At 48.8% G+C, this 15,806-nt stretch overlaps 1 protein-coding gene across 14 annotated transcripts in view; it reads left to right on the top strand.

Annotated features, from left to right (window-relative positions):
* Nucleotides 1-3,119: 3,119 nt before the first annotated feature.
* KLC1 (kinesin light chain 1) overlaps nucleotides 3,120-15,806 on the top strand; it is a 53,721-nt gene continuing 41,034 nt past the window's right edge. For 8 of the 14 annotated variants that reach the window (XM_069734572.1, XM_069734536.1, XM_069734526.1 and 5 more), the window contains exon 1: nucleotides 3,157-3,343. The gene's annotated coding sequence lies outside the window, so the exon portion shown is untranslated. Of the gene's footprint in view, nucleotides 3,344-15,806 lie in introns of all 14 variants that reach the window. The other 6 variants (XM_069734590.1, XM_069734581.1, XM_069734544.1 and 3 more) reach the window with 2 other exon arrangements.

Below are 15,806 nucleotides of genomic sequence, written 5' to 3'. Positions count from 1 at the left end.
ACTGCGTTGAAGCTGGCTAGGAGCTTGCTGTTTCCTCTTGATTCCGGCCTTCTTCAGCTCGGAGCTTGAAAGCTACTTAGCAGCGGTGGTCGGTCTCCTAGGAAACAGGCTGCAAACAAAAGAAAAGTGTTAACATCTCAAGAACAGCTGGTAATTTTAATAAGCAGTAAATTGCAAAAGTGCGTATTTTTACTAATACTGTCCAACAATATCCATTGGCTACTTGCACAGTGAACAAGTCTGTAGGAACATGTTCACACATTTTTAAATACATCAGATAGGGATTGTATACATCAGTTAGGACTGCTCTGATATGGGTATACCTTGACGATTGGTGGAGCAGCTTAGTACACATTTTTTGCAAAAAACGTATCAACCAAATACCCTGTTTTTTACATCTTTTACTAACACTTGCGGATTACTGTGATTTTTTTGAAACTGAGTGTTTTTGGTTCTACTATGCTCTTTTGTGTCTCCAACAATATCCATTGTATGAAAGTGAGAAATAACACTTTACGCGAGCTCTGGCTGTCGCTTCTTTCTATATCTTAAGATACATACCTAAGGTATCGGGGACTTTAGCAAGCCTTTATTTTCTACTGGAAAGAAAAGTTTTGTCAATTTTAAGTTTTTCCGTGCCGTAAGCTAGGAGCGCCATCTGTCCCCTCTACTGTGGTTAGCAGAACTGGGAAAGGCAGCAGCTGGGACATTGATGAGTGATTTCGGGATGGTCGTGGAATTTTACACTAGGTCTTCGGTCATCACTCGTGCAGGCCAGCTAATAGAATGGAGATATTTTTAAGATGGGAATGTATGGCCGGGGTGGGAACGGCAGAGAGATCAGCCATAAGAACCAACTTGGGCATTTTCCAAGTGGTCGATGCAGAATGTTATTGCTTTATATGCGCTCGCACTGGGGCTGGTAGCAAGTGGCACTATCCAAGAATGAATACATTTCAATGGTTGTTTTACTGTTTATTATGTGGTCACTGTGAAAGTTCTAGCGGTTGCCGTTGGTAACAGACAGCCTGCAGTCAGGGGTTGTGTGACTGCTGTGGCGCGGGGAGTCTGTAACTGACAGAGAAGCTGTGATCGGCCTTACGGCGTCCGTGCATCATGTGCGATGTGGACCCTGGTTTGGGTACAAGCGGAGCAGTTTCTATACGATCACACCGGAGTATCATACACACTAATAAGATCTCCGCACTCTTTACTCAAAGATACTCAGAAAAGTGACAGAAGGAATCTGGTCGTTATTTTAAGAAATGGAGTGAGTTGTTGAGAAGAATTTAGAGGGGTTGCTCTTGGCAACGCCGGTATTTGTCTGACAGGTTGCTATGAACAGACCAAAAGATCACAGGTGCACTGCCTATATAAACAACATATAAAAAAAAAAAAAAAATATATACATGAATAAATAAATCCTATAGGGTGCTGCAAAAACACATAGAAATAGCATAACCACAAGGAGAAAAGAGCCTATGCATAAACAAGCGCACACCTAAATATACCAAATATTCCTCTATTTGGGTTCCTTTATGCTCATAGCTTCTTTTATTAACCGGTACCACTTATTCTCTTATTGGCTTGAACAGGTTATGATTGCTATATTGGGGACGCCCAATTTTTGCTATATTGCCTGATAGGGAGAATTTGTATGTTATTATACTGTACCTGTACACCTTTATGTGCCATAGTATGTCATTTTTGTAAATATTGCTGTATACTATTTACGCAGGATTGGACCCTATTTTGGTCATATTGCTTTTCCAGGGGGAAGGGTGGTTTTTCCACATGGTTTTAAAGGGACACTGTCACCTGAATTTGGAGGGAACAATCTTCAGCCATGGAGGCGGGGTTTGGGGGTTTTTGATTCACCCTTTCCTTACCCGCTGGCTGCAATATTGGATTGAAGTTCATTCTCTGTCCTCCATAGTACACGCCTGCACAAGGCAAGATTATACTGTGCAGGCATGTACTATGGAGGACAGAGAATGAACTTCAATCCAATATTGCAGCCAGCATGCAGCCAGCGGGTAAGGAAAGGGTGAATCAAACACCCCAAAACCCCGCCTCCATGGCTGTAGATTGTTCCCTCCAAATTCAGGTGACAGTGTCCCTTTAATTGATTTTAATTGATTGATGTGTCTTTGTCCTTGTTTTTTGCTATAATAAAGGTTGTTTATTTGTTTGGTATATTTAGGTGTGCGCTTGTTTATGCATAGGCTCTTTTCTCCTTGAGGTTGCTATGAACAACTGGTGCAGGGAACAAGTCCTAGGGGTTGCTATGGGCAACTGCTCCATGTAACAAGAAATTAGATGAGTCGGCAATTGTTCCACTGCACAAGGAATTATTTGGGTTGCTATAGGCAACAGCTCCACTTAAGAGGAAAGCTGGGTTACAATGGGCAACAGTTCCATGTAACAAGGCATCTGATAGGTTGCTATGGGCAACTAGCTTCATTTAAGGATTTCAATGGGTTAATATTGACAACTTCCCTCAATAATAAATCTAAACGGCTGTTATGGGTAACTGCTCCATGTAAAAAGGACTCAGACTTGTTGCTATTGGCAACTACTCCACTTGAAAAGGAATCTGTTGTGTTGCTATCGGCGATTAAGTTTTTTTTGTGTAATGAGGAATCCTGTGGGTTGCTGTGGGCAACTGCTCCATGTAAGACTCTAGCTGAGTTGCTATGAGCAACTGCTCCACATAACAAGGAATCTGGTTGCTATGAGCAACTGCTCCACATAACAAGGAATCTGGTTGCTATGGGCAACTGCTCCACATAACAAGGAATCTGGTTGCTATGGGCAACTGCTCCATGTAAGAAGGTATCACATTAGTTGCTATGGATAACCAATTAATTTAAGGAGGTATCTGTTGCTAAGGGCAACTGCTCTACTTTTCATTTGCACCAGCAACACCTAGGTTACTATACATCCATACATTACTACAGATCACCCACCACCATAACGTCTGCCCTTGCCACCTAGTGATTTCCAGGATCAGGCAGCCTTACTGGTCACCAGGCCGCACTGCTCCCCGGCAGTGACAGCGGCGGCCCCTCCTCCCCTTGCGCTGTCACTTTAAGAACGGACACATTACGTCATGGCTCGCCGCGGTGCATTCTGGGCGGGGAGGAGACATCGCCATTTTCATTGGGGTGCAGACAGAGGCGGATACCGGCTCAGCAGCTGCAGGAGGAGGATGTGCCCCGGCACCTCGGCTGTCAGCTAGGAGAGGCCTGGGCCCTGGCCGGTGACAGGAGGACGCGGCATCCCCGGCATAAAGCCCCGGACACCCCAGCTGTCACCACTGAAGAGCACGGACCGCTGAACGGTACGGCCGCCAGGGGGCAGTGCAGGCACAATGCTCGGGGTGTTATTGTGGGAGTGCAGGGGCTGGTGGACATGGCGGAGTACTGCTGCTCAGTCATAGGTCAGGCTGCGGGATGGAGAAGGAGGCCATGTTAGGTGCACTGTCATGGAGGAGGATCAGGGGGTTCTGGTGTAATGATGGATGCTGCACCGCTATGGGGGTTCTGGTGTAATGATGGATGCTGCACCGCTATGGGGGTTCTGGTGTAATGATGGAGGCTGCACCGCTATGGGGGTTCTGGTGTAATGATGGAGGCTGCACCGCTATGGGGGTTCTGGTGTAATGATGGATGCTGCACCAATATGGGGGTTCTGGTGTAATGATGGATGCTGCACCAATATGGGGGTTCTGGTGTAATGATGGATGCTGCACCGATATGGGGGATCTGGTGTAATGATGGAGGCTGCACCGCTATGGGGGTTCTGGTGTAATGATGGATGCTGCACCAATATGGGGGTTCTGGTGTAATGATGGATGCTGCACCAATATGGGGGTTCTGGTGTAATGATGGAGGCTGCACCAATATGGGGGTTCTGGTGTAATGATGGAGGCTGCACCAATATGGGGGTTCTGGTGTAATGATGGAGGCTGCACCAATATGGGGGTTCTGGTGTAATGATGGATGCTGCACCGCTATGGGGGTTCTGGTGTAATGATGGATGCTGCACCAATATGGGGGTTCTGGTGTAATGATGGATGCTGCACCGATATGGGGGTTCTGGTGTAATGATGGATGCTGCACCGATATGGGGGATCTGGTGTAATGATGGAGGCTGCACCGCTATGGGGGTTCTGGTGTAATGATGGATGCTGCACCAATATGGGGGTTCTGGTGTAATGATGGAGGCTGCACCAATATGGGGGTTCTGGTGTAATGATGGATGCTGCACCAATATGGGGGTTCTGGTGTAATGATGGAGGCTGCACCAATATGGGGGTTCTGGTGTAATGATGGAGGCTGCACCAATATGGGGGTTCTGGTGTAATGATGGATGCTGCACCGCTATGGGGGTTCTGGTGTAATGATGGATGCTGCACCGCTATGGGGGTTCTGGTGTAATGATGGATGCTGCACCAATATGGGGGTTCTGGTGTAATGATGGAGGCTGCACCAATATGGGGGTTCTGGTGTAATGATGGATGCTGCATCGCTCTGGGGGTTCTGGTGTAATGATGGAGGCTGCACCGATATGGGGGTTCTGGTGTAATGATGGAGGCTGCACCGATATGGGGGTTCTGGTGTAATGATGGAGGCTGCACCGATATGGGGGATCTGGTGTAATGATGGATGCTGCATCGATATGGGGGATCTGGTGTAATGATGGATGCTGCATCGATATGGGGGATCTGGTGTAATGATGGATGCTGCACCGATATGGGGGATCTGGTGTAATGATGGATGCTGCACCGCTATGGGGGACCTGGTGTGATGGAGGCTGTACCGATATGGGGGACCTGGTGTGATGGAGGCTGTACCGATATGGGGGACCTGGTGTGATGGAGGCTGTACCGATATGGGGGATCTGGTGTAATGATGGATGCTGCACCGCTATGGGGGACCTGGTGTGATGGAGGCTGTACCGATATGGGGGATCTGGTGTGATGGAGGCTGTACCGATATGGGGGATCTGGTGTAATGATGGATGCTGCACCGCTATGGGGGACCTGGTGTGATGGAGGCTGTACCGATATGGGGGATCTGGTGTGATGGAGGCTGTACCGATATGGGGGATCTGGTGTGATGGAGGCTGTACCGATATGGGGGACCTGGTGTGATGGAGGCTGTACCGATATGGGGGACCTGGTGTGATGGAGGCTGTACCGATATGGGGGATCTGGTGTGATGGAGGCTGTACCGATATGGGGGACCTGGTGTGATGGAGGCTGTACCGATATGGGGGATCTGGTGTGATGGAGGCTGTACCGATATGGGGGATCTGGTGTGATGATGGAGGCTGCACTGATATGGAGATTTTCTATGTAATAGGTAAAGCATTTCCAGCACCATTTCTGACGACCATGTTGCCTCTCCGTGAGCCCCCGTAGTAATGGCCCAGACAGTTCCCGTGTGAGAGGTGCAGACGTTGTATCAGGCCCCATCTATGCTATCGGTGACCGGCGTTGCTCTCCAGGATGACGTACGTTACGTTGTTGTGGGTGCAGAGCGTGGCGTCACTCGTCTGTGAAGCCGGCTGGTCATCGGACACGTGTTAGCGGTGGGGAGCAGCGATGGGATGCTCAGGATGCTCCATTGTCCTCGGTTATACCGTTCTGCTACAGAGATGGAGGCGGTGTTATCACGGGGTCTTGCTGATGGATCGTTGCAGGGAGCACGGCTGTTCCATCCATCTTGTGCTGTGGATACTTTACATTTTTATGGGTGGGGTGCAGTGATGGGGTTCTCAGTAGGTTTAGGCTGCACTGTCCTGGTGGAGGAGAAACATTTAATGCCCAATAAGAGGGTCTTTCAGTATTACAAGGCACCGTTCTCACAGGACACGCCATGAATACTTGGAAGTGTCCTGTTCTGTCTTCTCGAGTGAAGAAGATTGTGTACTGGAAATGAACCGCCAAGGACTGGTGTTATACTGGGAGCACTTAAGATCGAATGGCACCAATTATAAAGGTAGACAACACAAGAAAGATGAATTTAAAGGGAACCTGTCCCAATAAAAATAAAGTCTGATTTAGATCTGAACAGATTGCTCCATATCCCGTATAACTTGTATTCTATCCATTTAATCTGTGCTTCTTTTGGGATTAGGAGATCAACGGGCGTCTTAATCGGTAATCTCGATGCACCCCTTTTTCAGGAGAGGTTGTCAATCACTGATTAAGACCTCCCCCTGGACTCCTAACTGCAGAATGAGCAGGGATCTCAGTGGAGAAATGACAAGTTAGACTTCAAACCTATAAATCGATGTGCTCCGCTCCTACCGCTTTCTAAAATGCCGCCCATAAGGTGACGACAACATTTCCCTTTAAGTTGACAGCGATGGTTACCTCAGCACAGGGCCGTCCTTCACGATCTTGCTTCTCCTCTGCCATTTGCAGATTTTGGCAGGCGCAATGGTGTCGCTTAAAAACGAGATAAATGCTGCATATATAAAGCTGGTCTGCAACATGTGACTCCCACCCCTAGCCGCGGTGGCACTACTACTTCCAACATGTCATATTGAGCTGTGGCAGAGGTAGCAAGGACTGTCAATCTGACTTATTGGCGTGGATCATCTCTTGTGATTATCCCTCCTGAGAGCAGCAGTGAGTCACTGTGGCGTATACACCTGAGTCACCTGGCTGGATATGCTGCAGCATCCGCCTCTCTGGTTATCCTCCTGATATTGGGTGTCTGGATCAGAGCTCGGCTATTTCTGTCTTGTCTTTAACCCTCTGGTGGAAGTGTACCTGCATCACTGATCGTGGGGTCCATGCTTGTTTATTAACATATTCCCTGGCGCTTTTTTTAACCACTTGTCCTGCCCACTCCTGTTTTCACACAGCGATGTGGGGGGAAAAAAGCTGGAGGACCACTCAAGACGAGAAGCTATCTGTCACATGATACTGATTTTACACCGCCGGTCTTCTTCCTGGTCGTTCAGGAGGAGATGATGGCAGTAGGAAACGTGGCAGACAAATGAGTGGCAGAGGAGACACCGTTTTCAGAGCTGGGTTAACCCCCTTTAAGGGGATCTGCATTAGAGGGGGATCAAGTGCCTACTGCGGGACCCCCTGGATTTATAGGCCTGTCCCAGGATGGCTTCATTCCTACTTTATTGGCACACAAGGGTGGGTACGGGGAATGCAGTCCAGAGGGGCACGGAAAGGAGATGTGAGCATGTGCTTTGATGTGGCTGTCCCTAAAGGCCCCCAACAAAAATGGATAGTTTGTCGGTGGGGAAAAAAAAGGGCAGGGTAAGAGGGAAGGGTTAATAAAATTGTTTTGGGGTAGAAGCGATATTAGGGTAGGAAGGGGGTCAGTGTTGGCAGGGAAGGTCACAGTGGGTTATTGTGCAGGAGGGAGCCGGTGGACATGATGTGGCTGCGTGTATTGTGGGGGTAGACTACGGTTCGGGGGGCATTGAGAACCACATCAAACCTGCAAGAGAAGAATATAAAATGCATGCCATTTTGTCTTTTTTTTTTGCAAATAAATTATGTAAAAATAAAATGACAGTTAATCCATCCTAAAACCGCACGGCGCACTATTGTGGACTTTTACTTCTGGTGTATTGAGGGAGTAGGAGATGGGTATGAAGCAGTGTCTCCTGGATGCCATGTAGCGGCACACGGCAGCGGCTTTGTTTGGTACATTTACTGCAGAGGGCATGGACTGCCCATAAACCTTCACGTCAGCACATGGCAACTGCTTCTCCCGTTGCAAGGTTACGTGTGCGGCGTTTCTCTTGGTTGCCTCGCTTTATTAATGAGATGGGGCCTGCTCCTTATTCTGGGCTGTCTTCGGCACACCCTGCCAGTGATGCATCGGGCACCGTCACCCTGCTCCCTCAGACAAGAGCCTGGCAACAAAGAGACGCACGGGCTCCGATGTGAGGGCCGCTCCGCATGCCCGCATTGTTATTCAGGTGGTGCCAGGGCCTTCCGGGCGCACTGATTGTGATCTGCGCTGCGTGCCCGTGTAATTCTCTGGGGCTGCTCTGATGATTGCTCTATTAAATCCCATTTTCTGGCTGTCTGGTGTAATTGCTCTCTTAACCCTTTCTGATGGGGCTTGCAGGAGACAAGGCTTTTATAGAACCATGTGTAATGTCGCCCTTTTCATGTCCGGTTTATCAGCTAGGAAAATCCAAGGGCTAGTATGAGATTAGAAGGAGGGGGCTCCTTTATTTCCAGACTCCTTTCCATGATCTGCGGATTGCAGGGGGCCTTACTTGTGGCTTTCTTCTAATATTACTAAAGTCTCTCTCTACGGGGTACAGTCTTGCACCCATTTTTATTAGGTCAGTTAGGACAGTGCTAAAATAAAAAAAATATTCGTTCTTCACCTCTCTAATCCCCCACACCTTCAGTGGTCCCCCATATGTCTGCAGTAATGGTGTTGCATACATTTGTTACCACTGCAGCCAGTCACTGCCCTTGTGGATCTTGTGCCCTCGCTGCTAGCATCACTGCCAAGGATAGTGATCAACTGCAGAAGTCCAGGAGTAGATATGGGAGACCAGCAGGGACTCAAGCTAAAAGATCTGTAGGACCCTAGTCCATGTCCACCGGACCAGATCCCTGCAAATCTCCTCCTACCTGCTGAATAGTAGGCCTGGCAAGATGTTGTCCTGGTTCTGTGGCCATGGACTACTGCCGTTGCCCTTAATAAATAACCATAGACATCTATGGATCCTTCTTTAACTTGACTACACGTCGCCCAGGTTATTAGTTTTCCAGCGGCTTCTCCAGGTCTTCCAGAGAACAGTGCAGCCATATCAGAGGCGTAGCTAGAGCTTTTGCCGCCCGGGGCTGATCCCGAGTTTGGCGCCTCCCCCCCCCCCCCCCCCCAGCTCAATACACACAAAGGTTACCAAAAATGGTTTTCCTGTTTTGTAGAACTTAAACTGGGCCTAATGGTGTCACCCCCACATGCCACACCTGTGACTTAATACCACCACACCATGACCAGGCCACATAGTGACCGAATAATACTACATACAAGGGACAAATACCACCGCACCATTTCCAGACCACATATTACCACCACATAGTGACTGAATACTACAATACTGATCAGTAATAAAAAAAAACCCACAATACTATCACCATAAGTGCCAGTATTCACAGGAGATCTATACTTAGTATGCAGTGTCTGTGTAGAGGTAATACAGAGATCACTGGTGACATTATACACAGGAGCTCTATATAGTATACAGTGTATAGTGTCAGTGTATAGGTAACACTGACTCACCAGTGACGTCTCTAGGTGAAGTCCTTCATCTTTCATCCAGCACAGACCGCCATCATTCCTTCCAGCCAGGACTCGTTTCTGCAGGAAATAACACAGTTATCTCGAGCTCCGCTTGCAGAACACATTACTTAATTTTTCACAACTTCTACATTACACCACATGAAGAAAAAAAGGTGATATAGTGTCACTCTGCACAGTAACAGGACCGCCCCCCCATTTAAAACAGTATACTCAAAAAATAAAATAAATACATCACTGCAGTAATAATATCCCTTAATTATCCCCTATGGTAATAATATTCCCCACCCTGGCCCCGTTTATCTCATTCCTGGCTCCAGCCATATGTTGTCGTATCCTGCCCTCATGAGTATCCATTCTACCCCATATGATCTCCCCATCCTGCCCCACCAGCCTCCATCGTATCCGTCCTGCCCCATGATCCAATCCTGCCCCGTGTCTCCAATCATGCCCCGTATCTACATTCTGCCCATGCCTCAAGTCCTGCCCCCAGTGTGTCCAGCATATTACCCCCATGTTGTCCAGCAATCTGCCCCAGTGTGTCCAGCATATTACCCCCATGTTGTCCAGCAATCTGCCCCAGTGTGTCCAGCATATTACCCCCAGTGTGTCCAGCAATCTGCCCCAGTATGTCCAGCATATTACCCCCAGTGTCCAGCATTGCCCCAGTGTGTCCAGTATATTACCCCCAGTGTGTCCAGCAATCTGCCCCAGTGTCCAGCATTGCCCCAGTGTGTCCAGCAATCTGCCCCAGGGTCTCCAGTATTGCCCCAGTGTGTCCAGCAATCTGCCCCAGGGTCTCCAGTATTGCCCCAGTGTGTCCAGCAATCTGCCCCAGGGTCTCCAGTATTGCCCCAGTGTGTCCAGCAATCTGCCCCATGGTCTCCAGTATTGCCCCAGTGTGTCCAGCAATCTGCCCCATGGTCTCCTGTATTGCCCCAGTGTGTCCAGCATTCTGCCCCATGGTCTCCAGTATTGCCCCGGTGTGTCCAGCAATCTGCCCCATGGTCTCCAGTATTGCCCCAGTATGTCCAGAAGTCTGCCCCAGGGTCTCCAGCATTGCCTCAATGTGTCCTGAAATCTGCCCCATGGTCTCCAGTATTCAGTGTGTCCAGCATTCTGCCCCATAGTCTCCAGTATTGCCCCAGTGTGTCCAGCATTCTGCCCCATGGTCTCCAGTATTGCCCCAGTATGTCCAGCATTCTGCCCCATGGTCTCCAGTATTGCCCCAGTGTGTCCAGCATTCTGCCCCATGGTCTCCAGTATTGCCCCAGTGTGTCCAGCATTCTGCCCCATGGTCTCCAGTATTGCCCCAGTGTGACCAGCAATCTGCCCCATAGTCTCCTGTATTGCCCCAGTGTGTCCAGCAATCTGCCCCATGGTCTCCTGTATTGCCCCAGTGTGTCCAGCAATCTGCCCCATGGTCTCCTGTATTGCCCCAGTGTGTCCAGCAATCTGCCCCATGGTCTCCTGTATTGCCCCAGTGTGTCCAGCAATCTGCCCCATGGTCTCCTGTATTGCCCCAGTGTGTCTAGCAATCTGCCCCATGGTCTCCTGTATTGCCCCAGTGTGTCCAGCAATCTGCCCCATGGTCTCCTGTATTGCCCCAGTGTGTCCAGCAATCTGCCCCATAGTCTCCTGTATTGCCCCAGTGTGTCCAGCATTCTGCCCCATGGTCTCCAGTACTGCCCCAGTGTGTCCAGCAATCTGCCCCAGTGTGTCCAGCATTGCCCCAGCCCCAGACAGTCAGACATAAAGAAAAAAAAAAAAAAAGTAAAATCCTCACCTCTCCCGTTCCCAGCGCAGGTCCGGTGCAGTCAGCGTCTCTCCGGCTCTGCGACGCTCAGGACAGAGAGGCAGAGCGGCGCGCACAGTAGTGACGTCATCGCGCCCTCTGCTCTGAGACGTCGCAGAGTCAGAGGACGCTGCAGCTGCCGGCGCCGCAGGAACCAGGAGAGGTGAGTATAGGGCGGGGGCGGGACCCGGGGGTGGGGGGAGCTGGCCCTGGTCGTGGCGGCGGACGGCGCCGCCCGAAGATTTAAAGGGGCGTCTTTTTTTTTTTTTTTTATCTTCTTCTCCTGCAGCGCCGGCCGCCCCCAGCATTGTGCCGCCCGGGGCGGACCGCCCCCCCCGCACCCCCCTTCCTACGCCACTGAGCCATATCCCTGCTGTATACTGGAGAGACCTCAGCTGGAGACCAATCCTGGCAACCGAGCAGCTTCTTGAATGTCTGTTCCCCTGAGAGGTCTAATCGCTGCAGTAAATGAGCTGTCTATCTTCTCCTTTACCATTGCAGTAAGAAAATGTAGGGCTCCATCAAGCCCGGACCAGTCACACCCTGATATGCCAGGAATGGCTGTCACCGAATACCATATGTGAGCGTACCGGATAATCCCGTCTGCAGAGAAGGGAACATCTGGCTGGAGATATAGACGAAGGGATGAAAGGAGCCCCCGCTGCGGCTCGTGCAAAAATAAAATCCTCATATTCAATGTACTTGGATGCAATGACAGCAGAATGTCCACATCAAATGTTACCGGGTAATTTAACCTTTCCGGTCCTTTCCCCAAAATTAAGGCTGTAGCCCATAATCAAGGGTTGTCATCTAGTACTGCATGTGGCATATCAAGCTGACTTGTATCACGGCTTGGCTCCCAACCTCAAGGGATCCCCCTCACTGTCTTGTGTGACATGGCTGGCTGCAGCAGGAGCCTCCCCCCACTGCTCTGTCTGCAGTGGGACAAAAAAAACTGTTTAGACTCTACCCACTTCTCAGCTTCTCACTGTCCTATTTAGTCGAAGATGGATCTGATCTGCAGGAGATTAACCCTTTCAACAAGTTTAACGTTACTCAGATGGAGACCTCTTTCTGCTTGGCACCATAAGAGCAGACGCCTCGGCTAAAATGCAGATTCCTTGGGGCAATCGTCCCCCTCCTGAGTGTGGGGGGACATCGCAGCTCTCGTCATGGTTGATGATGTGACTGGTTATTAAGGCTCCGTGTATGTCACACTTTCCATAATTACTACGGGCACTTTTTGGCCACGTCGCCCCGTGTCCTCTGCTGTGTGCCGGAGTCTGACAGGACGTGAGCTCATGCTTGTGTGGGCTGCGCTCCACTGACTCACATGTACCAGCTTCTACGCTCCGCATCTTCGTTTCGCATCGTGTCCTCCCTGGTGCAAACACCTGTAAGCCCTTTGTAAACACTTTATCTCCCACTGTCACACGGTCGAAAAGCGCGGTCTTGTTGCCCTAACCCCTAAGGCTACTTTCACACTAGCGTCGTGTGACGTCCATTGCAATGCGTCGTTTTGGAGAAAAAAACGCATCCTACAAATGTGCCCGCAGGATGCGTTTTTTTTCTCCATAGACTTGCATTAGCGACACATTGCGACGTATGGCCACATGTCGCATCCGTCGTGCGTGTTTTGGCGAACCCTCGACACAAAAAAACATTCCATGTAACTTTTTTTTGTGCGTCGCGTCCGCCATTTTCGACCATGCATGCGCGGCCGGAACTCCGCCCCCTCCTCCCCGGACCTTAAAATGGGGCAGCAGATGCGTTGAAAAACTTCATCCACTGCCCCCGTTGTTCATTTCTTTCACAATGTGCGTTGGGCTGACGCTAGTGTGAAAGTAGCCTAACAAGTCCAAACTGCTTTTGGTGAACTGGCGAGTGTAATATGTCTAGGACTGACTCCACTCTCTCGCTCTGTAACTTGCCATACACTTATTTATTTTTTGTTTTTCCAATGGACAGTACCGCTTCATCTGCACATTCAGCCAGCATTATCAGCGCAGGTCATTCCTTGCCCTTTTCTCAGCATGCATTGCTCCTATCATTATCCTATTACTTGCTTGTCCTCAACTGAAAACATGCCCCTATGCAGCTTAACATGCAAGAAAAAAGGAGCAGGGGCATTGTGCGCCGCCCCCCGGCATTGTGTGCCGGCATTGTGCGCCAGAGGGCCAGCAGTCGGATCAATCAAGCCAGGGGGCTTCTCTTGTTTAGCACATCTCCACTTTGGGGTATGAGATGGAGGCTTGGGGCCAACAATGGGAGACACCTTCTGTCCAGCTGATCTGCTCTGATGAGGGGCTTTGGCTGCTGTAATGTTGGAGACGGCCCTCGTCTATAATGGTAATTTTCGGTGACACTTCAGAATATGCCGTCCTCTGTGCGCACAGAGAATAAGGCTATGTGCACACGTATTCTGGTCCACTGCGGATTTTTCCGCAGAAGATTTGATAAATCTGCAGGGCAAAAACCCTGCATTTTTGCTGCGGATTTATCGCAGGTTTACCGTGGATTTTCTGCGGTTTTCACTGTGGTTTTCCATAGGAGCAGCTGTAAAACCACTGGAATCCGCAGAAAGAAGTGACATGCTGCAGAATGTAAACCGCTGCGTTTCCGCACGTTTTTTCCCGCAGCATGTGCACAGCGTTTTTTGTTTCCCATAGGTTTACATTGTAATGTAAACTCATGGGAAACTGCTGCGGAGCCGCAGCAAAATCCTCATCGTGTGCACATACCTGAACGCTGTTTCTGGCCATTATAGCTCCTGTATCCTGCAGTTGTCCCTGAGCTGGTGGGTGAAGACTGTGATGTCGTCTCATATACACAGCACACACACAGATTCTCTGCACCAGTCCTGATAAATCTAGAGCACAAGCATATGTAAATCTGTCTGGAGGTGCACTAGGGGCGTGTCAGTGCGCCTGGAAAAAGCCCTATAAGTGGTGACGCCCCCTGTACACTTACTGCCTCACTTACATATAACTCGTAGACTAGATTTCTGGTCACTGGTGCATTGTATCTCTAGAAAAACGGTGTTCCTTTAAATATAGGACAAGTGCCTACATAGCCATATTACTGCTTTCATAAGGTTACGTTCCCGTGATGACTTTTTGCCACTGCCTAGTTTCACTGTGCTAAAAAAGCACGACGTATTACCGCTCCAGCAAAGTGTATGGGATTTATAGAAATCTAATTTTTACGCTACCTGTGGGGCGTGTTTCAAATCCGCAGCATATCACTTTCTCTTGTGGGTGCACGGAGTTTCATGTGCGGATTTTACCCATAGAATTCCATGAACTGCGGAAAATCCGTGGGCAAAAAAGAAAAGGCAGAAATTACAGATCTGCACATCACTCAAAGTTTTGCGAAAGCCAAATACCTGGAAGAACAGACAATGGCCGCAGGAACAAACCGCGGCATGTGAACATGGCCTTAGGGCAGGTACTCACAGGGGTTTTCAGGATTTGTTTGGAGAAAAAACTCTTAAGAAAAAAAAAAAAACCTTTACAAAAACTTAGAGATTGAGCTCTGAAAACTCTGCAAAAAGGACTGTGAATATGCAAAAACGTTAGGTCTGATGCATCAGCCTATGGAAATGTTACACGTATATAGTCTGTCTGCATCAAACCTGTGCTGTTAGTGTCTTCAGTGTCCTGAGATGGAGGTGAACATGACTTGTATTATACGCCAAGGATCACTACCTGCAGTCTGCACCCTGCAAAATGGGGAAAAAAATAATAATAAATGATGGGTTTTATGCATATGATTTTTCTAAGACCTGCCTTAAATGTTGAATTTCCGTTCATACCAGACCCAGTATCCAGACTGCTGCGCTGCCAGCAACTCTTCTACTGCGTATCATTTTATGGCCATTTTCAAGATCTCTGCTTGTTGTCAAAGAATGGAGGCATTATATCCATCCAAAGGTTCTCGGAGTGTGTTTGGAGTGTCACACAGATAATAAATTGCACAATATTCTTGCTGTGTTGCTCATACAATATTTATCATGTCTTGTGATGATGAAGTTTGGCTTGTTTGATTGTAATTTTGCTTGTCATTGCATTGAGCAAACATTTATAAATAATCTTTATTATATAGCGCTAACATATTCTGCAGCACTTTACAGTTTGTTTTGAACCACCCCCCCCCCTTCGCCAAAAAATCACCTTTCAGTGCCAGCTACTAGTGGCTCTCTTGTGTAATTTGCTCCCCACTGCCTGCTGTCGAGTGTAATCTGTCTTCAGCAGCAGAGACTGATTACTGGAAGTTGGGATGGGGCTTTATCTCTCCACTTCTGTTCTTACTGCATACAGATATAGCAGAGAGATTGAGGGCTGGCAAGTCACTGGACATCACTGCTTGCTGGAAAGTAAGCGATAAGAACGTCCAGCACCTATTATGCTGGCGGAATATTTACTATGGAATTGTCCATTTTAATGCAGTAGATGGTTAGTTATAAAGTGAGAATTAGGAACCTTCATACACCTCAATAATATTGAATTTATTTGACGGCCGACTTAAGCAATGTTAGGTTTGCGGCAGGTCGAGCACTGTGATCAGTAATCACTGCCGCCTTCCATCCTGCTGCAACACATGCCAGGACACCTTAGTCTGGCCGTCGTATTGTCCTCCAGAACAAACCTGACTGGAGAGCACTGTTGTAAGCATGTTACCAAATGGCTCAAGGGATCGTT

The sequence above is a fragment of the Ranitomeya imitator genome, chromosome 1 (genome assembly GCF_032444005.1).
Source record: "Ranitomeya imitator isolate aRanImi1 chromosome 1, aRanImi1.pri, whole genome shotgun sequence".
Lineage (NCBI taxonomy): Eukaryota > Metazoa > Chordata > Amphibia > Anura > Dendrobatidae > Ranitomeya > Ranitomeya imitator.
This window is presented reverse-complemented; position numbering and strand designations above follow the sequence as displayed.